Source organism: Alosa sapidissima, chromosome 8, assembly GCF_018492685.1.
Source record: "Alosa sapidissima isolate fAloSap1 chromosome 8, fAloSap1.pri, whole genome shotgun sequence".
Lineage (NCBI taxonomy): Eukaryota > Metazoa > Chordata > Actinopteri > Clupeiformes > Clupeidae > Alosa > Alosa sapidissima.
In genome coordinates this window covers 534,368-560,419 of record NC_055964.1, presented here as the reverse complement: position 1 = coordinate 560,419, position 26,052 = coordinate 534,368, and the positions used below count along the sequence as shown (strand labels likewise).

The 26,052-nt window shown below is 42.0% G+C and overlaps 1 protein-coding gene across 4 annotated transcripts in view; it reads left to right on the top strand.

Annotated features, from left to right (window-relative positions):
- Positions 1-26,052, top strand: part of LOC121715455 (WSC domain-containing protein 2-like) — a 189,310-nt gene that overhangs the window by 7,551 nt on the left and 155,707 nt on the right. The window contains exon 1 of one of the 4 annotated variants that reach the window (XM_042101218.1): positions 6,230-6,389. The exons of the other annotated variants lie outside the window; for them this stretch is intronic. The gene's annotated coding sequence lies outside the window, so the exon portion shown is untranslated. Of the gene's footprint in view, positions 1-6,229; positions 6,390-26,052 lie in introns of those variants that run through there. 4 annotated transcript variants of the gene reach the window in all.

The following is a 26,052-nucleotide window of genomic DNA, read 5'->3' as shown; positions in this document are numbered from 1 at the left end:
ACAAGAGGACAAAACAGCTGGCGTACGGCTCAGGTGCCACAGCCACTACACTATATGTTAATGTTACTGGGGACAAGGAAAGCCATTATTGTCATCACTATGGGGAAAAAGGCTAAATCGCGACAGACCAAACATTCGTTCTGATGTGTGCTTGAACGCCAAACTGGTGACAAACGTTTTTTAGAATACTCTGACAGCCTGGGGGAGATCTTTAACCCTAAATATGTGATCTAATTAGTGCAGAGTGGGATAGGTGAAGAGTGGGCTGTCACATCCCAGCTGTTTGGGTGTAAAGGGAGAATTCCAGACTTATTCCAATTGATTGAGTATTCAGAAATATTAGAGAATGTGTCAATGAGTTTATTGGTTTCTTGTACTGATGCTGTGGGGTCTTGAAGAAAGAGAAGGATGTTGTCGGCATAGAGGCTGATTTTATGATGCCTATTTGGAGTCTAAACTCCCTTGATGTGATGGATGGCAGCTGCTAGAGGTTCAATGAAGATTGTAAATAGAGAGGGGAAGGGTGGGCATCCCTGTCTAGTTCCCCGGTGCAGAGTGAAACTTTGTGATGTTAGTCCATTGGTGATCGCTGTGGCTGAAGGTGAAGTGTAAAGAAGTTTAACCCAATTAATGAACGATTCCCCGAAACCAAACCGGCCTAAAGTGAAAAACAGGAAATTCCAGTTGACCCTATCAAAAGCTTTTTCTGCATCAAGAGTTGCTATGATGGTATTTTCTTGAAAAGTTGAGTGGTACATTACATTTGGAGGATGAAATTCTGGCTTTAATGAAGCCAGTTTGGTCTGGGTGGATAATGGATGGAGAGACCTCTTCTAATCTGCGTGCTAATGTTTTGGCGATTATTTTATTGTCAACATTGAGAAGAGAGATTGGCCGGTAGCTGGATGGCATTTTTGAGTCCTTATTCGGCTTAAGGAGGAGTGAAATTGACACTGCGGTGGAACTAGCTGGAAGTCTTCCTTTTTCTTTTGATTCATTAATCATCAGAATTAATCAGAATTGTTTGTAGAACTCCGCAGGGAAGCCATCCGGACCTGGTGCTTTATTATTAGGCATATATTTAAGAGCAGCACACAGTTCTTGTTGAGTTATGTGTGACTCTAATTATGACCACCACGCAGCGAAGCGGCGGTCATATAGGTTTAGTCAGATTTTTTTTTTTTTTTTTTTCGCACGGCCAAATTTCCGTCAAGGATTCCCGGGACACTGAAAGACCGGGGTACACAAAACTTGGTGGGCATGTAGTCCCACATGGATAGCATGGAACCATCATTTTTCGTTTTCATCTGTAGCCCCCCCTGCTGGACTGGACCCCCCGAAAGGAGGGTAGGGCAGACACAGTTTTCTGTGAATATCTCGAGAACCATAGGGTTTAGGAGGACCACCTTTTTTTGTATGTTGATCTTAAGGGGCCATGTCAACCCATTCCATAACCACTCATTTCATGTATAGTGCCACCTAGTTAAAAACAAAAAAGTAAAAATGAGGTGTTGTAATCGCAGGTATCTGTGACCTAACATGGTCAAAACTGCACGAAATTGGAAGTGTAGGATCATTATGACACCCTCTGAATGCACGCCAAGTTTCATGGAATTCCGTTTATGGGGGGCCACACAATAAATGAATTTATGTTACTGTACCCCAACTGGCCTGTAGGTGGCCGGAGACAGTTTTCTGTGAATATCTCGAGAACCGTAGGGCCTAGGAGGACCACCTTTTTTTGTATGTTGGACTTAAGGGGCCATGTCAACCCATCCCATTTCCACTTATTTCATGTATAGCGCCACCTAGTTAAAAATTAAAAAGCAAAAAATTAGGTTTTTTAATCACAATATCTCTGGCTGGTCAAAACTGCACAAAATTGAAAGTGTAGGATCATTACTCCCTCCAAATGCTTGCCAAGTTTCGTGAAGTTTCATTCATGGGGGGCCATACAATAAAATAATTTATGTGTACATTTAGTGACAGTACACCAACAGAGTTTTCTGTGAATATCTTGAGAACCGTAGGGCCTAGGATGACCAATTTTTTGCGTATGTTTGCCTCCAGGGGTCATGTTAACCAATTTCATATGCACACATGTGCATAAACAGATATTCACACACATACATTCACAGTAATCATACATATGCCACATACAAACACAGTAGATATATGTACGCATGCATGCACATGCACACAAACAGGCACATCCACAAGCACATGCACGCACGCGCACACACATACACACACATAAACACGTACATGCAAAAATGCACACAATTCAACAATTTCTCAAAATTATGAACAGGCAAGATGGTGGGGGTGGGGTTGTATAAAATGTATTTTACATGTGAAATCTATGAACTAATCATGTTTTGGTACTTGTTGTCTAGCAGATACCAGTAAGAATTGAGTGTGCATAATGCAATTCAGTGAGACTTTCACCTTTTGTTTTTAGCCAGCAGCCAGACCAGCAGATACCCTGACTTTGCTGAATTACTGAAGCTAAGCAGGAACAAAGGAGGAAATTAACACAATTTGCCAAGTGTGACTTATTTTTGTGGAAAAAATGTGCCGGACTGGGCGACGGTCATATTTTGTACCGCTCTGCGGTACATCTAGTTTATTTGTTTGATTTTCATTGAGTTGTGGTAATTTGATGCTGTTTAGGAATGAGTCAATGGATTCCTGGTTGGGGTTTATTTCTGAAGAATATAGTTTATTGTAAAAATTGTAGAAAGCCTGATTTATTTCTTCAGGTGATCTAGTTGGCTTCCCTGCTGAGTTCTTTATGACTGGGATTGTTGCTTTTTCTTTGTCACGTCGAATTTAATTTGCTAAGTATTTACCTGATTCATTGCTATGATGGAAGTGTTCTTGCCTTAAACGATGGATCATAAATTGAGTGTGTTTATTGAGTATTTCATTGAGTTCGAATTTATATTTTCTTAGTTCCGTCTGCGTTCCTTCTGTTGGGTTGCTTGCATTGATTTCTTCCAATTGTTTAATTTTGTTATTTAGTTCTATTTCCTGTTCCAGGATCCAGGGGAATCGTTAATTTCTAGAAAGAATGCCCACTCTCTCCTAATAAAACTGATGAATTTTGGGTCTTGCCAGAGAGATGTGTTAAAACACCATCTGCTAATGGGTTTCTGTAGGATGGTTTTGTTCCATTTGGTTGTAACCGGGGCATGGCCAATAATGACTATGGGATGTATTGTTGAATCAGAGATATTCAGCATGATAGAGTTGCTGGTTAGAAAATAATCAATACGGAATAAGAGTGGTGGACTGGAGAGAAAAAAAGAGTAGTCTTTTGTGTCTGGGTGCTGAAGCCACCAACTATCAACAAGGCTAAAATCGCTCATGAACTGTTTTGTTTTTGGGGATTGCCAGATTCTGTCTATTGTGTAAAACTGTATTGAAGTCACCTGCGATTATGATGGAACAGTCAAATAGAGTTGAGATGGAAGCAAAGAGGTTCTGAAATAAAACTGGATGATCTGTATTGGGGCCATAAACATTAGCAATTGTGACAGGGGTGCTGTTAATTGAGATGTTTATGATGATAAAACGTCCTTCTGGGTCTGTGATGATCGTGTTATATGTGAATGAGATTCATTCGTAATCAAAATACAAATGCAACAAAGTAGAAAAGATGTCCGGTTGTGAGTGAATGCTGGCGGTGTGGCTGCCGCGTCTGGCTGCCGCTGCTCCCCGGTGTCGTTTGTGTTTGTTTTGCGTGTTTGTAGGCCTAAGCCTAAATAAGTGATTTTATGCACTGTCAGTGCCATTGCTTGATGCCATGTGCACCGTTATGGCTGGGAAGGTAACCGCATTACTGCGGTCACGTGACCCCTACCGCGGGTCTGAGCCAGGGGCGCAGCTACCCATTTTTTGAGGGGTATGCAACAACAAATTGGCGCCCCCCCCCAAAAAAAAACACAAACAACTAGTAAAAGTAAAACAAAAGGCCAATAATGTATTACCTATTTTAAAAAATTCTGCCGATTTGAATTTGAAGTATTGTTAAATGTCGCATTTTCACTTTAAGAGAGTCTAAACGGTTCTCATAACGTCCTTTTGCCAGCTGTTGCTCACAAACGATAAGGCTGATTGATTCAGCTCTAGCCTTTGTTTGCGCCACACTGACAGCACAAGAGTCTTCATTGTTAGGAAATGGAATCATGTAATGAGTTGTTGCTAGTGTGACTTTTTTTTTTGCAGTTTGCCATTAAAAGTGCAGTATGAGCATGGTAGCCACCTAGCTATCTGACTGGAATATAGGCTGTTTCAATCGGCATATGCTTAGCAAACGCTAGTTAGTCTGGTAACATGAATAACATGAACATGAGTGTGCTTCCAAGCACAGACGTCACACTTAAATCCTACCTGTTGTTTTTCACCATCCACTTATTTAACTACTGTCACATCCCTTGACATGCCATCTCATTTTCCCTTTCTTTTTCTATTTTAGCCCCTGACAGCTTTTTTGCTTTATCAATCTTTTTCCATAGACGAAAACTCACTACTCATACCTGCTCACTCAGCGCTCACGGCGCCCCCACTCCATGTCAAAATTCTATAATGGAATCTTATGAGATAGGGCGCCTACTCTAGCCTGTTAGTCCTCTAAAATGTTATTTAACATTGGGGAAATGCAGAAATGATTTAAAAACGTACAACAGTAGCTATATATAGAATACACCAAATATATTGTTATTATTATTTTTACCATCGCTTTGGCGCCCCCATGGTTCTGCGCCGCATATAGCGCATACCCACTTTTTGCGCCACTGGTCTGAGCCAGAGACTTTCTAATGTGGAGCCACAGCACTCAAAAAATACTCTATAGAAATGCATGGGGCTAGTTTGTCACGCCAATATGGCCATTGTCTACACATATCCCACCCCTTCCTCGGCAAAACGTCGACATGTGAATACATTGAGCCAATCATATGGTGTGTTGTGAAGACATCGTGCCAATCATGTCTTGCTCGCCGCTGGAGCAAGATTGGTGTCGTGAAGCCTTGCGCACGCGCAGTTCGACCCAAAGACTGTGCCCGATGAGTGCCCATAAAACGTTGGTATATGGCCGCCGAGTGGAGGGACTTGCCTAAAAGGACTTTGTCTGAGCTTGTCACCGTCATCACCGCAAAAAAAAAATATCTGTGAAACATTTGGGTGATTCGACTTGGACGTTTTCAACCATGACATATGCACAATTCCGGTTTGAAAACGTAGCAGAATCTCAGAGTTATGCAGTCAGCTTAGACAGATAGATTTATTCTAAGTCAGCTTAGAATAAAGTATCTATCTATCTATCTATCTAGACGTCAGCAGGTGGCTAGCCTAGCCCTAGGCCACATGAAGTTGAATCCCACTATAATTGGCCTGCACATGTGTAGGCTACACGTAGGCCTATGCAATGTCATGATGTGTAATGTGATGAACCATCTTATGACATTGATACTCAGAGAACCACAGTTACGTTAAGTAGGCTAACCCTCCGTTTTCAAAACAAAACTTCAAAACATATCATCAAAAGATGAAGCAAACCCGACCTTTCGCGTTTGTGTTGGGGAGCGCAATGTTCCAACATTTTATTTGTTTACTATGCGAGAGTAGGGGTGAACTGGCACAATTGCAACACTTTTCTATTCTCTCCGTTCAAACTCATTTTACATAAAGCTGTTAAACGTGAAAGCTGTGAACTTAACAGCGACATGTAGGTCTAGACTAGCCTCGGACCTACCTTTGTTACAACCTGACGCAGCCATTAAAACGTGTGGTAGCCTACCGCTGTAACATTAGCATAATCGTCATGACTGTAACAGTTCTTAAATCATGATAGCCTTGTTGATAAACTGCTTATCTCTTCATGTCTGAAGCATTTGGTCCAGTGGTCTTTGAAGGCACAAAATTCATACAGTAATCCATAATCTATTCTTTTTTTTTGGGGGGGGGGGCGGGGGGGGGATATATCGCAAAACCGCGGTAATTTCTTGCTTACCGACTGCGGTAAGAAAACATCCATACCGTCCCAGCCCTATGCACCGTGTAGTTTCATAGCTCCTATTTTTGTCCATTCTTGGATTTTTGTTGATTCATTCGAGACTGATCTGAACAAACTTGGACTATCAACAGTTGCCTACCGTAACAAAAGTTAGCCTGGCCTACGTGCACCTAACTGGCGTGGAGCTAACCTGGACTACACACACTGTGGATGTATTAACTCTGATGCTACATACTGTGGATCCTCTGCGTCTCTGCTATTTTCGAGCGGATTGAAACCTGAAAGTGGATGCCTCCTCATACGACGCCCCTGCCTGCCCTATGTGTCACTGTGCGAGCCCTCTCAAGGATACCCCGCTGAGACTGCTTTGGTAAGTGTCTTGCTTGCTACATCAGTGGGTTAGCCTCTTGCCTATGCTGTTACACTCGCAGGGACCTGGTTACCTCAAGAGTGTCAGTGGTTACACTTGCTGGCTAATGTGCTAGATTATTAGGACATCGGCTAGGTGCGTCAGCGCTAACGTGCGTCTGCCTGCTGGCACCTTTTGGCTGGCCGTGCCTGCCTTCCACCGTGTCTTCCACCTTCCTTCCCTATGCGATCTGCATCCGTATCGCTGCTCTGGCTTCTCGTCCATGAGCTCTCGCTGGTCTCCATGCGTGCCCTGTGAACTACTGTGCTCCTCAACCATGACTCTCAAATACTTGTCGGCCTGTCTCCACAGCCTGCGAAAAAACTGTTACAAGTATCCCGATGGCCTTACACTGCACCAACATCTCGCCATTCTGCGTCGTCGCTCCAAATACAACCACAGGGGCTCCCATACTTGTGGATAAGCCACTCAATTTGTGTCCTGATGATCTTGTCCTACTCCTACAACTTTCAGCTATCTGATACTTTAAATAATATGGCCCCCTTGAAAACACACACTGTCTCCTTTCTACACTCTGCTCCATGGTTTACACCTGAGCTGCGAAAAATGAAGGCTGCTGGCCGCCAACTGGAGCGACGTAGCAGAAGGACTGGCCTAACTGTCCACGCACAGGCATATAAAGACCATGTACTGGCCTACAAGGAGGCTCTTAATAAGGCTAAATCTGTGCATTACTCCACCATCATTGCCAGAGGTCAGAATAACCTTGGTCAACCTTGCAACATTGAGACTACCGTCCCGGAAAGAGAAGTGAGAAACAAGAAACTCGTTTTAAATCGTGTTTCTTACCTTCGTGTTCGTGTTTCTTAACATCCACATAGTTCTGCCAAACTTAAAGTGGGCAGTGCTTCGACTTGGCCAGCTTCACTCGCGGTCCGCACGCGGGGTCACGCGATATCACGCAACTTTAATTTGTATTTTTCCAGTGACACTGCAACGACGAGGCAACAACCCAAACAACCGGTAGATGTCTCAAGTGAGCAGGGTGTCTCGTAAAAAGAAATGGAGCCTGGAAAACCCTACACAGACTTCACTACAGACTTTAGCAGACTGGTTTAGAAATAATTTAATAGCCAGAAATATGCCTGCCCTGCCCTAATAAAGAAATATTTGGTTAACTGCGAGTGAATCCCGTTTGCAGCCGTAGAAGAAACGCAGGACAAATTAAACAAAATCTGGTGCAACGATAATAGACATCATTTGGACAAAATATAGAGCATATTAACCTCCGTTGCTCAGCCAAAGCCAAATTTTTGATGGTCACAAGTTTACTTCATTAGCGGTTTATTTTTTTGATTATTAAAGAGTATTTTTCATTTAAAGGTTTGACTTCGTGCTTATTCAGTAGAGCATTTAGTGCTCTCCCCAATCCCAGACGTTCACATTGCATGTTCGTTTGTAATGGATGCAACCGCGAGAGAGGCTACGCGTTTGACGGCAATGAGTTGTTAACAGACATGAACCAAGACATATAGCCCAGCAGCAATCTAGGGACTGTTCATTATTTATTGAAGGGGCCACCGGAGGAATTTTGAGTGCTTCAGTCAAAATTGCATGACTCTCCCTTGCCTGCTAGAAATTGTTCAATGACCCTCCGACAGAATTGTTAAAAACGACATGATCCTTCCCTGCCAATTGTCGCTGTCTTCCGCCCGCGCTGCTTTGCGCCACAGCCTCACACTGTGATGACGCTCTTAAAGGTGCCATGTGCAATATCTGCCAAAAAATCAATTCATACTCCACATTCCATAAAAGATGGAGGCAGTATACCTCCAGAAAGTGAGTTGGTCTACCCTAGAGTAACAACCGAGAAACGTGTATTGCAGTTTGGCTGGCGGTTATGTTGCCCGCATACCGCCTCCCATGGCCGAAGCTGGTATTATGACACCTGTCGGGCTGTGGCTAGTAATTTAGCATGCTAATTCTGGTTGATATCTCTGCAGCACTATACCTTGCCATTTTTTTAATGACATCACCCTTATTTCTTCTCATTCTTTTGATGCGTGTAGCTCATTTTTTGGATATTTTTACCTCAATTCTTACACATGGCACCTTTAAATCAATCTTTCCTGTGAGCTTGCATGCTACCAGTCCTTCCTTTTCAAATATGTTGCACCTGTTTGCACAATTTCACAAAAATTCATATGTGATTAATAATATGACAAATAATCCCTGTGCACGGGGACCGAAACAATGCATGCCAACTTTTTCCGTGTTTATCACGTAGACTATTTTAACTTTCCCCCGCTGTCTTGCCGTTTTAATGTTTTCCCGTAGAATATCCCATATTTTAATACTCTCATAACAGCCCTGCCATCGGGCCTGTCTGTGTTGCCCTGTTGCTACCCCCTTGCCCTTCCAACGAAACAGATGTCTTCAAATTATCGTTTTGCTTGCTTTAAGGCGAATTTAGAGTTATGTTAACCTATTAAAGTTTAACGGCGTGATTGTCGTGAGAGCAAGATTCATTGGCGCTTGCATGTTCGGCCTTATGTATACGTGCGCACCTGCCTACCATCAGACTACTCAGCTACTAGAGAAAGAATTTCCCCTGTTCGTATGTTCACTCCAAGTTGGCCTACCATAACTTACCAACGCACTGTAGACCCTAACTGGCTATTTATATTTTTCTGTGAAATAAGCAAATGTATTTGTTCAACTTTATGAAGCAGAATTACGCACTAGGCTACTTGGAACATAATACATTTTACAAAGGACAGATGTATGTTGCTAGTGACAAAATATTAACTTTCAGTGTTTTACGATGTCTTTGTCATGGGGAAGTGTTTTTCCCCATGCATTTATTCTAGGCTACTGTCAGTGACTGGCGTAAGAGAAGCGGGTTCTGTGTGTCGTTCATTTCAGTGACTGACGCGAGAGAAGCGGGGTCTGTGTTTTGTTGCGTTGCGTTAATTTATTTTCATTGGGCGTGCCGTGCCGTGCCGTGCCGTTCACAGCTCTTTAGTTCTGACAAAGCCGAACAATGAGTGCAGGAAGCGTGTTTGTATAATTATATTGCTTGACGGGGGATCCCAAGCAGCTTTCAGCCATAAGGCTACTTTGAGAACATTTCCTAATTCACCCAACACTAATATTCAAAATGTTGAAAACCATTTCGGCATAGCCTATAAAGCAGTTTAATTAAATGGAATGTTAGTTGTAAACAAACGAGCTACTTGGTGAGGCTTGGCCTCACAGATGCGCTCGTGCCTTAGATGGCAAGAAAAATCTTCATGATATAGGCCTATTAACTGACCACCCGATTCACGTTGGCTTGGGGGCAGGGGGGCCATCAGACATTTGTGCCCAGTTAATCTGGCACTGCCCCCAACAAATCACACCTTCCCACCTCTGTGACAGCTTAACTCACAGACCTATTCACAAACCTGCGGCATTTCGCCTGTTTTGAAATCCTATGCGGCTACAGGAGCTTCCAATTGTGAGGAAGCAATTTTGCATTGTAGGATTACATTAATACACAGGATTAGGTCGGGTCGTAGTTTAGTACTCACTATATGTGGAGGTACCGCCATCTGCTGGCCAAGATCAACCTTCATTTCCCAGCCCGCCCCATTTTTCAACTGGCCGGTTTTACACCTGGCCTTCGCGGAACAAGGTTTATCCCCCTGACGCACAAAGTTAATTTGCCTTACCCCTTTACTAGCTGCTAATGAATTGACTTCTCTCCTTTTATCCTCTATTGCCGCTGACACACATTTCAATACCTGGTTATGACACCACGTATACCGCCCCTGGGTGAGACTTACCTTGCACCCTGATAGGATATGGTGGAGACTGCCCACACACAAGCAAAGTATGCATTAATCATCCTCACCAAACCATTGACATCTTGGGAGATGGGAGCACATCATTTGTATCACCTAACATAAATCTGATCTTACCAGCTTCCATGCCCCATAGATCTTTCCATTTAATCCGTCTTTTTTCCACCCCTTCCCAGTTCACCCACTGCCCTTGTTTTGCCTGCGACACTGCCTTAGTACATCTTACAGCCTCCTCCTGTCTATGCATTTCCTCCACTACCATTTTCCTCTTTTCTCCTGCAGAAGCCTTACTCCCCAAGGGTTTACTCTTTTTATAACTAACATGCAATAACGCCACCAACAACAACCAAAACTAGGCTACTCATTGTCAACATGTAAATTAAATGTAACATTATTGTGAATCAAATTAAAATGTTCTCTTTTGCAAACGTAGGCATAGTAACAGAATAATTTAATAATGTTACAAAGATACTACATCAATCCGTATGTTTCATTAGGCCACTAGGCTATTTGTTTTGCCTTACTCTTGATTCATTTAGGCTAGGCCTTTTTATTCAGGGACCGTATTCACAAAGAATTTTAAGACTAAAAGTAGCTCCTAACTGGCGAATTTAGGAGCAACTCCTAAAAATAATGGGCGTGTCACTCCTAACTTTAGGACTCCTAATTTTTTTCACTAAAAGTAATTCACGAAGCATTTTAGACCTAAAAGTAGCACCTAAGTCTGGGACAGCTTAAAATAAGTTGAGAGGACTCCTAACTCACTAAGACCTATTCATAAACGGCTTTTTGTGGCATTTTACGTTGCAATGTTTTGAAATGCGTAGCCTATGCGACAACAGGAGCTTCCAATCGCGAGGGAACAGTTTTGCATTCATAAGAGGCAATAACGCCACCAACAACAACCAAAACTACTCATTGTTAACATGTAAATTAAATGTAAAAAATTAAAATGTTCTCCTCTTTGCAAACGTAGCCTAGGCATATGGTGACAGATTAATTTAATAATGTTGCAAAGATACTGCATCAATCCATAGGCCTATGTTTCATTAGGCTACTAGGCCAGGGGTCGGCAACCCGCGGCTCCGTCTTTGATCCCTCTGATGCGGCTCAGCTTTTGAAAATAATTAATAAATATTTATTTAAAATATATTTTATTTTAGTTCGTCGTTCATTTTCAAAAATAATTTAGCCTAAAATAAAAGTAATTTAGCCTATATAACTTTCCACCTCACTTGACTCCGTAACCGTAGCCTGCACAATATTGTTACATTCGCGGTTCGTTGCCAAGTCAATATCAAACAAAATCAACGAGAACACTTTGTTATTGTTGATGTGTGCGCTTGCTGTAGGCTAGATAAGGAAAATGTCAAAAAGGAAACGTCAGCGACCACAGCTTGCGAGCGCGAACACAAGCGGGCTGAAATGGGAAAGTTTCCATGCGAAGACTGATTCTGAAAACGTGAAATGAACTGCCCGTTATATCGCACACTGCAACGAGTTAGTATTGCTTTGTTAACCCTGTCCGGTTCCACTTGCATGTGAAAAATCTTTCTCACATATGAAAAATATAAAGACAAACCTGCATGCGCTCACGTTTAAGGGCAATTTTGCGCAAAACTGTCACATTCATAACGGCAACACAATGCCATGGTATTTAATTGCCGTTATGGATATAATGATGGAGTTGCCCTTAAATGGTGACCGCCTCAATTCTTGCATGAAACTTCACCTCACTGAATAGGAGCCAGCCAGACTCCAAGGCAATCACCAAATCTAATCTCTGGTGGTATGCCTAATGTTCAATTTCACCAATGACATGTCAACGAAAATTGAGTGTTGTGTTGTTACTTTGCAAAGGACACTGGAAAAATAAGGGGTGGTGTTTAGCCTACAGTACCTGGGAAGCCTAAGGCCTATAATTCTGTCATTCCACTTTACATTTCAAGTTACTTGCACATTAGGCCTACTTTTAAAACGAGTAGAAAATGTATTTAAAAATCTGTTGAATGAAAGTAACTGTACGTTAAATATCCAAACTGTTTTTTGTAACCGTCTTTATGTGGCTCTTCTGAGATTTAAAAAAAAATTGGTAAAAGTGGCTCTCCAGGCAAAAAAGGTTGCCGACCCCTGTACTAGGCTATTTGTTTTGCCTTACTCTTTATTCATTCAGGCTAGGCCTTTTTATCCAGTTATTAATCATCTTCCGTCCTTCGCACTACTTGTGTAGCGCACGCATTCTCCGACCTGTCACCTGTCACCATCATCGGAAGGGAGATGTTTGGAATCATTCCCGCGTTACAATCGTCAGCCAATCAAGGTGGTCACTTCAGTCAAGCTCGTGCATGAGTAATGACGTCATCCATAGCAACGAAGACTCACTCACTCTTGGTCAAAGATTCTAGAGCGCTCTGCTAGATTCTAGATTGCTATTTAGGAGTAGCCTACTCCTAGCGGTAAGATAAAAGGCTTTGTGAATATGACCCCTGGTGTCTATCCCAATGCATAGCTCATTTACACAAATTAATGGTTGAATATTACTGATCATTGTTATTTAAGAACATGCAGTGTGCGTAGGGCACCAAAAACATCTTGCTCATAAAAAAGCATCATACCGTACATTGTGGCGGGTCTGTTATTTAACCTAGCCTACTTACTGTAGGCTGTGCAAACCACAGGCCTTTATTTTGGGCAAGCCTGCATTCGAGGCCTTCTGTTGAAGAATTTTATATAAAGCCTGCGCTAACAGTAATCCTCCTGCCCCTGATACCACAGCTGTGGATAGTGTGGAATGTTCAAGTAATAACACAATCCAATGTGTGTCTCAATTGTCCCCCGCTGACCACCTCACACATTTCTCTAGATTTTGCAACGACCTTACATGACACAATGCCATAAAATATGCCAGTTTTAGGGAACAGAATAATGTTTGTAATGATGCCAGTTAGGCCTACGTTTAACAGTAACAATTGTAAATATAACCGCAAGCGGTGATTTACGGGGTCCGAGCAAAACGAACATGAGGTAGCATAGCTTTTTAGTTTTACATATGCTTTGATTGTTTGGGCCCAGTTGTTCAAAAGAAACGTGATCGGATTTCGGTTATCGGATTTCAGTTACCGGATTTCGGCTATCGGATTGGATCAAATCTTGAAAATGACTTGTTCAAAGGGAAACAAGGATCATGAAATTGGATTAGATCACATAATTGGGGGCCAAGCAGCAAAGCTTGCGAAGGCACCCATTGTGTTTGTTAGTTTTCTTATTATTATTCCTCTGGCATGGGAGTCTATGGCAGCCCATAGAACCGTCTGGTGAAAAGTTGTGAAATTTGGCACACTAATTAGGCACAGTCCCATGATTAATTTCACCAAGTTTCAAGTCAGCACCTCGAGCACTCTAGCGCCACCAACAGGCCAAAGTTGGATGTGCGTTCATGCAAGTAACTTTTGACCCGTTGGCCCGATTGTCAAATATGACGTATCGTTAGAATCTTTGGACCAAGCCGAGTTCAACGCACCCTATGGCGTTATTTTACGCCATTGATGGATTTTCCGCCATATTGGATGTAAACATGGGGTCAGGACCAAATAAGGAGGAGGCTCAATAAATATAATGACTTTTGACCTATAGGTGGCGCTATAATTAGCAAAATTACCTTTTGGCCTGTAATGGGTGTTGTGTTTGGAATTAAAACTTACTAATGGTGATTTTTAATACTGTGGGAGGTCCTAAGTCCGACAGATGTGAATTTGTGACGTCAACATAATTGATCCGGCCACCATATTGGATTTAATCAAAAACGGCTAAAAGTTTTCACAGGTCACAAAGTTTGTCCAATTGACACCAAACTTGACACACATAATCTTCAGTCCAAGCCTCAAAAAAGTTATCCCTTTTTGTCTTCAAACCTAAAACCGTGCGCCCGTAACAGCCAATCAAAATTGGCGGCGAAGCCACCAAACAGGAAGTGAAGGAATATCTCAGCAATGCTTTCACGTATCAAAACCAAACTTGTTACCCAATTAGGAGGAGGCTCAAGAAATGTGGTGAATTTTGACCACTGGGGGGGCACTATAATCACAGGAAGTAGGGTCATATCTCAGCAATGCTTTCACATATAGAAACCAAACTTGGTATATGGACTTGGGATCCCATCCTGAGGACACACAATACATTTGGTGACCTTCGACCACTAGGGGGGCGCTAGAGATACAGGAAAGCTCATATCTCAGCAACGCCTTTATCTATCAAAACCAAACTTGGTAAATGGACTCGGGACCCGATCCTGAGGACACACAATACATTTGGTATACTTTGACCACTAGGGGCGCTATAATTAGAAAGACTTTTACGTATCGACACCAAACTTGATATGTTGATTCATAAACACATCCTAAGGACCCACAATGAATTTGGTGACATTTGACCACTAGGGCCTCTATGATTAGCAACACTTTCACCTATCGCAACCAAACTTGGTATGTGGACTTGGGACTACATTCTGAGGATGCACAATTAATTTGGTGTGCTTTCACCACTAGGGGTGCTATAATTATCAACACTTTCACCGATTTAAACCAAACTTGGTATGTGGACTTGAGGACACACAATAAATTCGGTGACCTTCGAATCCAGTCCAGTCCAATCCAATTCAATCCAATCAAGTCCAATCCAAGCAAGTCCAATCCAATCCAATCTAACACAACACAGTCAAGTCCAGTCCAGTCCAATCCAATCCCAACTCCTGCTTAACTGCTTGGCCCCCTCAAGAACCCAAGAACCCTATATTCTATTCTTGGTTTTGATCTGGATAAAACCTTCACTTTGTGTTGTTCAAAACTTTTGAGTTGGATTGGAATAAATTTGATGCATAAAATTAGGATTACCCTGTGCTCATAGGCGGATTATGAACTTTCGGGCCCCTGGACCCAGATGTATTAAGGGCCCCCCACTTGTTGTCGTATATGTGGGAGGGGGGGTTTGGGGGTCCTCCCCCAAATTTTTTACATTTGTTTGATGTGATTTCCTGTATTCTGGTGCAATTTGTGGATGGCCAATACTAAATTCAATCAGATTCGTAGCCTACATCCTGATTTGTTGATATTGAGGCAATGATTCCATGCAAAGGCTTGGGCTTCAGGGCCCCCTGACCCCTTGGGCCCCTGGGCCTGGGCCCAGTAGGCCCATGCAGTAATCCATCCCTGCCTGTGCTGTAACGTTATAGTGTGCTAACCTCCACAACCTAATAGTATTCTAACAATACCCTATTCTAGTGTGCTAACCTCCACAACCCAACAGTATTCTAACAGTAGTATTCTAGTGCGCTAATCTCCACAACTCAATAGTATTCTAACAATACTCTATTCTACAGGACTATGCATTTGTCATGGATAAGATGAAGGGTCTGATAATGGAAGGCAGTGTTTCCCACAGAATGGAATTGTATTTGTGGGGATAGGTGAAGGGGGGTGGGGGTGGGTTCTGTGTTGGAGTCAATAAGATGAACAGCCTATAATTATGCAGTTATACTTGCCTTGCACGGCAAGTCCTGACAAGTAGCTGTAACGTTATAGTGTGCTAACCTCCACAACCCAACAGTATTCTTAACAGTATTCTATTCTAGTATACTAACCTCCACAACCCAACTGAAGGAACTGTAGGGGGCGATGTGGGTCGAGGTAGAGTGAATGTGTGGCGAGCAGGCAGAGCCTCGGTCAGAAGGCTCAATGGTATGGAGTGATGACACGGAGATGGCAGGTTTCGGTGCAACACAAGTGAACTTTATTTGAGTTTCAATTAATCTGTTCTGTTGTTCTTTACTTGTATATGTGCTGCATCAAAGAGGAAACAAACAGAAAATGGAGTATCAGTGAAATGGGGTAAATCAGTGAAATGGGGTAAATCAGTACAGATCCCAACTCACAAACAAACCAATTGACATTTGAACAATAAACTGAAATCATATGGCTATGACAGAAGTCATAGTGAGGGTCATTAAAGTGATGATTAAAGTGATGACTTACGTTAACTCAGACGCACACAGAGCAGGACATACTGGAGTGCTGGGTTGAGATGAACAAAAGAGTGAACTGAGGGTGAGCAAACAATTTATCCTGGTCTGAGCCCCTGCTCCGGAGCTACAGGGTTTCCCAGCAGGTTAACAGGGTGTGGTTAGGTGGCAGAGCCAAACAATCCTGCAATTTCTCCACAGCACTTTCACCTCAAGCCCTCCTTACACTGACAGACTTTGGAAAGATTTGGAAAAGATTTTTGAAAGACTACAGTCTCAGACCCCCTCACATCTAAAGACAAGTAGTAGAGTTTTAAGTCACAGACTATGATTTTGCAATGACTAGGGATCTTGCAGGGTTACTATTTACAAGACTACAACACGATTCCTTTAAATTATTACCCATCGTGCAATAGATAAACAGGAACTGAAAATTATAGCCTACTAAACTCAAAGTCGTATTTTCGTGTTTCTGCAGCATTGTTTCATGCGTGACATCCTTAACCGATACAGAGTTGTTCTGTCAAGTGGAAGAGCCGACTAAATATGTATAAGAAATTACAAATATTATAAGAATAACATAATTATAGGCTACAGCTGTGTCGGAGTCAATAAGATAAACAGCCTATACAGTTATACTTGCCATATTGACAAGTAGCTGTAATGTTATAGTGTGTTAAACTCTACAACCCAACAGCATTCTATTGTAAGATGCTAACATCCACAACCCAATTGATTGATTGGCTGATGTCATTCAGGTGCTGTTCAATGGTGTGAATCTTAAATGACCAATAGCATGTGCAGCTTGATCCTAAAGTTCTAACGGGGATTTGAACACTCAACCTAAGAAACACCAGTACAAGGCATTATCCCACTGAGCCACTAACAATCATACACATTGGGCAGTCACATTCACATGGTGAAAATGTGTGTTGGTAACACAAGAAAAGCTCCAAGCATACATTTGACAATAAAATGAAGGGCTTTCCTGAAAGAGTACACCTGAAATCTTTTTGAAATTCTGGGGCAATTAGACATTTGTAGAGAAGAACACTAATGGATAAAATATAAATATGATAGACTTAATGATGAAGGAAAAATAGTGAACAAAGAAGTTCCCCTAAATGTCAGAGTGTCTCGGCATTCTGATTGTTGGCAACTAATGACTGTGTATGTTGATTGCCTGATCTCATTCAGGTGCTGTTCAATGGTGTGAATCTTCAATAACCAATAGTATTCGAGCTAGAGCCTAAAGCACTACCGGGGATTTGATCTCTCAACCTAACAAACACCAGCACTAGGCATTATCCCACTGAGCCACTGACAATCCCACATATTTGGCAGTCACATTCACATGGTGATAATGTGTGTTGGCAAACACACAACATCAAGAAAATTCCTAGCATACATTTGACAATAGAATTAAGGGCTTTATAAAAAAGAGTACAGATCTGAAAATGTGCACTGTTAATGGTATCCACATAATGATGGTTGTATGGTTGTTCTCCAAGGAAAAAAAATACTCATAGAAATATAGGTGATCTAGGAAAAATGGCCTAAGTGGTCTAACTTTATTGGCCTATATCTCGGAAATGGAACAAAATATCAAAATTCTGAGCAGTAACTTTTGTGAGGCTTGGTCTAAACATTGTCTGTGAGAATTTTGGTGTAGATTTGATTATTTTTGAAGAGTGTGAAACTTTTTATAATGTTTGGCTTTTCCATGAAATTGTGTCAAAAGTAAACATTTTTAGACCATAAGACCAGGGCCAAAAAGATGTATCTAAATTTAGAGATTAATATTATGAAAGAATTTTGAATCTAGGTCAATCTGGTAAGGAGAAATTAGCATAATTAACTTTTTTTTCCAATAGTGCCACCTTTGGGTGCAATACCCCAAATTTTGGGTTATGGGTAGAGGGGGGTACTGGTAACCATGCCTGAAAATTTGAAGAGTTTTGGAGTTAAGGTTTAGGCTGCAGTATGACTTTTACAGAATTTTGGCCAAAAATGAACGGTACAGAAACAATAGGGGAGCCCCTAATGAGCTATTCATTGTCGAAGGTGCATGGTGAAGTGAAATTCTTACTTTGGAAAACAAACATTTGCCGATATCATCAGAATATTGCAACAGATTCTGTGTGTTCTGAACTGCAGGTAACTTGTTAAGCCAGTTCTCAAACTTTTATTTCATTCCCCACTTTGAAGGGGGCATTGACTGATAGTGGAGATAACGTGTTATCCTGAGGCCTTTGCAAGTCAGTATCTCCGACGGTAGTCTACCCTATTAAAAAGTTTTCGATGTCCCAAACGGAGAGATACTTGTTGTTTTTAACGATCTCTATGCTACTCACAAAAATGTAGGCATGGGGACATGATGAAGTAGGCTATCAAACTGTCGTGTGTTAAATTATTGTGATTACGAGCCAGTGGTTTTCAAACATTATGCGTGACTCTGACATCTAACTAAATGCAACAGGCTCATATCGTCCTCGCATTCGCAAAATGAGGACCAGTGTTTTGTTAAATTGCAAATAGCTATTCGTTTTAACGAATTTTTATGATGGTATGAAGTACTTTTTGTATAGGCTACTATCTTAATCTTGGAATATGGGGAGGAAAGTGGCGCGTCTGCAGAAGTCAGCCAAATATGACTGTAATTCTGCGGCATAAAGCAGATGTATTTGTTTATTGTACAGAAAAATAAAAATGACATGTCAAGCAGTCAATTGACTACATTGCAGTCAAGAAGTAGGGCAAATTAACGTGGGTCATAGCCTTGTCTAGCCTGTTAAAAACTTCGCTAGATAGTATTAAATCGCCAACAACATTGTTTTGCAGAAGCTACAGATTAATTCTGAACAGTTATTTCTCTACTGTCTCAATAATCACACAAGACATTGTTTAGATACAGTGGGTCCCCGTTAAGTTTGGACGGGTTCCTTCATGAATCACGCACCCCATTTTCTCAGCAGAAATGGCACAAACTGCAGTTGACACAAACAACCACAAGGTGTCACTTGGGTGCCACTACTATTTTTGATGCGACTGACTTACTGCTTCCATGACGCAGCGGGGGCACGGGAACTTAAATTGATCACGGTAGTTTAAGCTTACACTTGACAAAACATTCTAATATGAAAATGTAGATGCAATTGTTGTAAAATGGTGCAGCTCCTTTAAGAAAGCACCTTGTGCAGGGATGGAGAGAGAGAAAGCGAGAGGGGATAGGCCTATGTGTGTTAGAAATTAGCGTGTGGAAAAAGTAGGCCTACGTGCTGTTGAGACTGGAGCGAGTCATATTCAAAATAATGCAAAAAAAAGCAATTATCCTCATTCATTGCAACCAAAGCTTCCTGCTTGCCGACGTTCAAACGGAAAATATATCAAAGCACCTTTTGCGTTTGAATGTAGCACGAAAAAATGTTTAAACAGCTGGACAAATGATTTAGCTAATTGATTATATAACCTGTACACCAGCAATTGTTGAACATTTACCTGTACAAGTACATTGACAGTAGCCCAGCCTAACAGCATGTTGTAGGCCTACTGTAGAAATTTCACTTAAATTGCAACCGCAACATGCCTGCTTGCCAACGTTCAAACGACAACGAAAAAGATAATAAAACAACAAGAGGGTTGAGTCTGAATGACACTGAGTTTTTAGACACTGAGTTTTTGTAGTTAAGAAATATTTTCGTATAAAAAAAAAGGTCATTCTTCAATCTCCTTCACTGACGCCTATGGAAAAGCTAACGTCCCAAAACAACGATCAATGATCATCAAATTTCTCTCTCACATTGCTCCTCATAACCATCTATAAAAAAGAGTTTTTTCTTTTCTTTTTGAGCACATCCGAATCCCAGGACATAACGCACTGGACCTTATAATAGGCTCGAGATATAATTCCAAAGGGGGCAGATAGGGGCCACTGCACTTAAAACTTAAAAAGATGAAGCTTTCCGAACTTTGAAATTGTGATCAGTGACTGGCATCGGGTGAACGAAGCTTTTCGAAGTTGAACAGGCTATTAAAAACTATTTGCGCACCTCCATGTCACAGGAGAGACTGGGCTCTCCCTTCTATGAAAAAAACGTTAGGCTACCTGCAAACTGGCCTATGATTTCATTGCTGAGTTTGCGGCAAAGCAAGAAAATGTTTTTTTTCCTGAGTCAGGATATGGCGAGTCAGTGTCATTTATTTGTCCAATGTTAGCCTATAGATACAGACCAGTACATCTTATCAATAGTTTGAATGTCGTGTGTGTTTCTGCTCATTGACAAATACCGTTCAGCACAATGATTCATGCCCAATTAATTCCCCCTGTTAAAGTGTTCGCCTTTGTTACACTATTTGGTTTCGTGATGTAGCCTATGATAAACACCATATGGCCAAATATGTGACTCAGCTAATGTTATAGGCTATACAGTTGAATTTCCCCTCTTAAAGGCAAGCTGGTGTAGCTTATTAGACTAGGCTGCTATTAAAATACACCGACGGTAGCCTTGGCTATGTGTAAAGTAAGCTATCGCATGATTTCATGCACGTAAGTGAAAAGGGCCTTGCATCTGTCAAGTTCGCACAGGGCCTCGCATCCCCTTGCGACGGCCCTGCAGCTCCTCCTAAGACAGCGAGGAAAAAGTTAAAATACGCGATAAACCCGGGAAAAGTTGACAGGTTTGTTTCGGTCCCGGTGATTATTTGTGAAATTGTGCAAACGACAGCCTTTTCAAGGCATTTCAAGGAAGGAGTCGTAGCATGCAAGCGAGGGAGGGTCACGTCTTTTTTGACTAACGCTCCCAAAACTCCTCCGGTAGCCCCTTAATTAAATAAATAACGAACAGTCCCTAATTGATTAATAGCCTAGGCCTACACCAGCAATTGTTGAACATTGACCTGTACAGGACATTGACAGTAGCCCAGCCTAACAAGAAAATGTTGCAAAATACATCAAAAGACGCTATTAATCAGAAATAAATAATGCAATCTGCATCGCTTTATTTAACAAACTGCAAGCAACAAGAGCATTGAGTTCGCTGTAAGGCCAAACCCAAGAGCAAAGCCTATCTGTTAAGGCAGTCGATAGGCTATATAACGAGCTGTGTGCCTGGAAAGACGATAGATGACGGCTCTGGTCATCCCATACCCTCCCCCCCACTTCCTGTAGCCTACCATTTTGAAGGCCTATAGCCTAAAACGACTCGTTGCCGTTTTGTGACATTAAGCTTTTTCACGTTAAGCCCCCCTCCCCCATCCCCTTCTTTCACAAGCAGTGGGGGAGCGCGGGGCACAAAGTAACACTTTTTGGTAGACAAAGGAGGGTTCTCCGCGCTTCTGTCGTTTGGCCACAATCCGTTGCAACCAGGCCAGGACAGATATTTTAGAGAGGAGGGACGCCGGTGCAGCTCAGACGTCTTCTTAATTTTCTTTATTCTTCAGTAAAAGGTGCAGAACATTATTAAACTTTGACTAACATTTCGATGTGTCGATGTTTTTGACTAACGAACATCGAAACGTTAGTCAAAGTTTAATAATGTTCTGCACCTTTTACTAAAGAATAAAGAAAATTAAGAAGACATCTGAGCTGCACCGGCGTCTCTCCTTCTCTCTAACACTTTTTGGCTTTGGCTAAATATTTCTAAAATCATTTGAGTTTCACTAGTCACATGTTTTAACAAGCAACACTTGTTATTGAACTAATAACAGACGTGTGTCGAAAAATTTACTTTATTTTCCATACGGAGAAATAACATATGCAGAGTCTAACCAAGGTCAATCTTGCCAAAAAAGCCCTCAAACCTGAAAACACATGAGGCAAAAGTGCAAAACATCACAAAACTAACTGAACTAACACGCGCATATTTTTGTATTGCAATCATTGTAGCCTACAGTTGTAACAGCGCGTAACAGTCGTTTTACTCCCCGGATGCGCTCATTATGAAGAACGTTTAACGTGTCCCAAAAACAGCTATCAATTAATCACCAAACGTCTTATAAACAAGTATTGCCAGGAGCAACACCTTGCAAAAAATTATAACAATAGGCCTAGGCCTTTATATGGCTCTGCTCCTGCCTAGATTCGAACTCAGAACTACCTGAAAGTTGCAGACCTGTTCTGGAAATACGTGCATTAACCCACTCGACCGTCAGACAACGCTATCTGCTTCGAGTAGGTCTATTGGGTAGGACTGTTGCCTACACTGGTTGCTGTGGCACAGTCTTGAGTGACCGAATTCGTTTTTTTTTGTCATATGAATGCTGTCATTTTGTTAACATTACTGTTAAGGAGATGCTGTAGGCAAAGTCTATATTTCAACCTCGTTAGTGTAGTAAAAAAAAAATCAGAACTATTCACAAGGTTTCTGGACAGCATATTTATGTTCTGTTAGCAAGCGAACTTCTCATGACTACCGACAAAGTAGCCTACTGCCAGCTGACGAAGCTCTCATTTTAAAACATTACTGAGAGACAGACACTGTACAATCAAGAAATCTTGCCACTGAATCCAAAACTATGTTTAACATTATGTACAAGGCTTAGGCTACAGTGGACTAGCATGTTGCAGGGGCTGCTAAAAACACAGAGAAACGCACTGAAAACTCGGCCAATCACAGCCCTTGCTGTCGAATGCGCCGTCTGGTTCGACCGTAGAACTCCACAGCGGACTATGCTGCCCCCAAGCGGCTGCAGTTGTACTTACATTTTTTTAACTGGGACCCACTGTACAAGGAAGTTTATTGTCACATGCATATAGTTACTGGAATTAAGAAATGCAGTGAAATTATGTCTGGTGTCGGCCTATTTGTGCATTTATGGGGGGGGGGGGGGGCGGGTTTAGTAGATTGAGTGGCAAGGGCTGCATAAGAAAGGTGGGGGAGGATTGGGATTGGGCGGGGGCACCAACAAGGAGCACCCAAGAGCAACAGGGGCAAGGAAAAACTCCCTTACCAAGGAAGAAACCTTGGGCAGATCCACGGCTCAAGGGGCTAACCCAACTGCCAGGGGTCTTGGTGTGTGTGTTGGGGGGATGACAGGGGAGATGGGATAGTGTGCTTAGATTTGTGTAGTTGCATTACCCCCAACACTTACAATAACGTAGACAGCAAATTAAGATATTTTTTCGTTTTGTGGAGCGGCACCGGTAGGCTATCAAAAGCAGATTTTGATTTTCGCTACCACCGTGTAGTCAAGCCTTAAGCCATTACCAAGTTGCCTTAATCGAGGTAATGTTTAATTATGCATGATTTATGTTGTTATTGAATTCGTAGGCTGGGATTCCTCTTGGCAACAATTATTTTTAAAGGTAGCCTCCTGCTTTTTCAGAAGGGGCGGCAGTCAGGCTACTGACAGAGCGATGTACAGTGGCAGAGCGACGCACAGTGGCTGAAAGTGGTACTAAAGCTTCACGCAGCTTCACGCCTCGTAATGTGCGACTGTAGTGGCCATTTGAAAGCGATGCCCACTGTATGCTAACCGTTTGCTGGCTTGTAAACAAATCCATGGGCTTTATTGTTACCCTTTCCCACAGTTTGAAATAGCATAATGCGCAATTTCTCCAACAGAGGGGGACATCCTGCCAAGTTTCCCTTTAAAAAACCTGGAGCAGCTACTGATGATCTCAAAAACTTCCGTCTCATCTCCAACCTGCCATTTATTTCCAAACTCCTTGAGCGCACTGTAGCCACACAACTCCAAGAACACCTGACTGCTCATGCCCTATGGGAAGTATTTCAGTCTGGTTTTAGGGCTCAGCACAGCACCAAGACGGCCCTGGTCAAGGTCACAAATGACCTACTCCTTGCGGCTGATAGAGGCCATGTCAGCATTTTATTACTGCTGGACCTTACAGCTGCCTTCGACACGGTCTGTCACAACACACTGCTCACCAGGTTGGAATCACTCTTGGGTATCACTGGCACTCCAATCTCCTGGTTTAGGTCATATCTCACAGCTAGGGAACAGTTTGTCTCCATAGGTAATTTCAGGTCCCCCAGTTCACCCCTTTCACATGGTGTTCCCCAGGGTTCTGTCCTAGGTCCCCTTCTCTTTGTCATTTATATCCTCCCCCTTGGTCATATTTTACATCAGTATGGTTTAAACTTCCACTGCTATGCTGACGACACACAAATCCATATTCACACTAAGCCCTCCCACACACTCCCTCCCTCCAATCTGGTCACCTGCCTCAATGCCATAAGCAACTGGATGACACAAAACTTTCTCAAATTAAACCATGACAAGACAGAAGCCATACTCGTTGCCACACCATCTGTACTGAAAAAGCTAGAAAATATTCTCAATCACATTTATCCATCCCTGGTTACTTTACCACCACTACCTCGGAGGTCAAAAACCTTGGTGTCATAATTGACTCTACCCTTTTCTTTGACTCTCACATCAAATACATCACTAAAACAGCCTTCTTCCACCTCAAAAACATTTCTAAACTCTGTCCGTCCCTTAACCCCACCACTGCTGAGACTCTCATTCATGCTTTCAGACTTGACTACTGTAATGCCCTGCTCTTTGGTGTCTCAGCAAAGAGATTAGACAGGCTACAATACATTCAAAATTCCGCTGCAAGAGTTCTCACCCGTACCAGGCCCTGGCAACATATCACTCCCATCCTCCATCAACTACACTGACTCCCTGTACAATACCGTATTCAATTCAAAATCATCCTTCTTGTCTTCAAAGCACAACATAATCTTGCACCCTCTTATCTTTCAAGCCTACTGACCCCTTACCAACCAACCCGCACCTTACGCTCCACTGATGCCCACCTCCTATCCACCCCCACTGCACATCTCCGTTCCATGGGTGACAGAGCCTTTAGCGTGGCTGGCCCCAAACTCTGGAACTCCCTCCCACTTGCACTACGTCAAAGCACTTCCCTGTCCACCTTTAAATCCATGTTAAAAACTCACCTTTTCACTCCTTTCACCTTTTCACTCCTTTCCTTCCTACCCATAACCTTGCCTCCTCCATCCCACTTGCTCCTCTATTACTGTTTTATTTTATTTTATTCTTTTGTTGGTAATGTCTGTATCCTGCTGAATGTATAGTGTGTTTTACTAAGTGTACTGTCTATTTGTACTGTCCCTGTATATGTTGCTTTTATGTTTATATTCTCTTGTATACTGTCTCTGTCTGATGTTTTTATGCTACTCTTATGTCTATATCCTTTTCTCTTATTGTACAGTGTCCTTTGGTGACTTGAAAGGCGCTTTAAATAAAATGTAGTATTATTATTATTATTATTATTATTATTATTAAGATGCCACATATCTAAATGCAATGCTTTCGATGCCACTTTAAAACTTTGTTTAGTTCCAGTGACACTGCAGTCATGAAAATGGAATGTCACACTTCGGTACTCTATTGCGACAATATCCATGTTGCGAAACCATGGAGTTTCATCCACCTATTTGGGGGCTGTAACCACGATTATGACTAGATGCCGAACTTATCTATGGTACATTCTAATGATAATTTCAGATTGTATTTATAGGGTCAAAACGATTGAAATCATCTCAGGAGCTTTACAGAACCCAAAATCTGTCCCCTACTTTTAAAACAAAGCACAAAACTGATACATTCACTCTGCATTTCAGTGTCCTGAGCAGAATTAATTAATCTGTATGTTATGCATATGACTGGCTAAATGTGTTAGTCAATACTAGAACAATTGGATTCAGAGGGAACACTACCGTCAGACAAAGTCAATTGATTTTCCTTAATCACATCAGGCTTGTAACTCTGACCCTTCCCCCTCAATGTTGTGTGGCAGGGATTTGTCTTAACC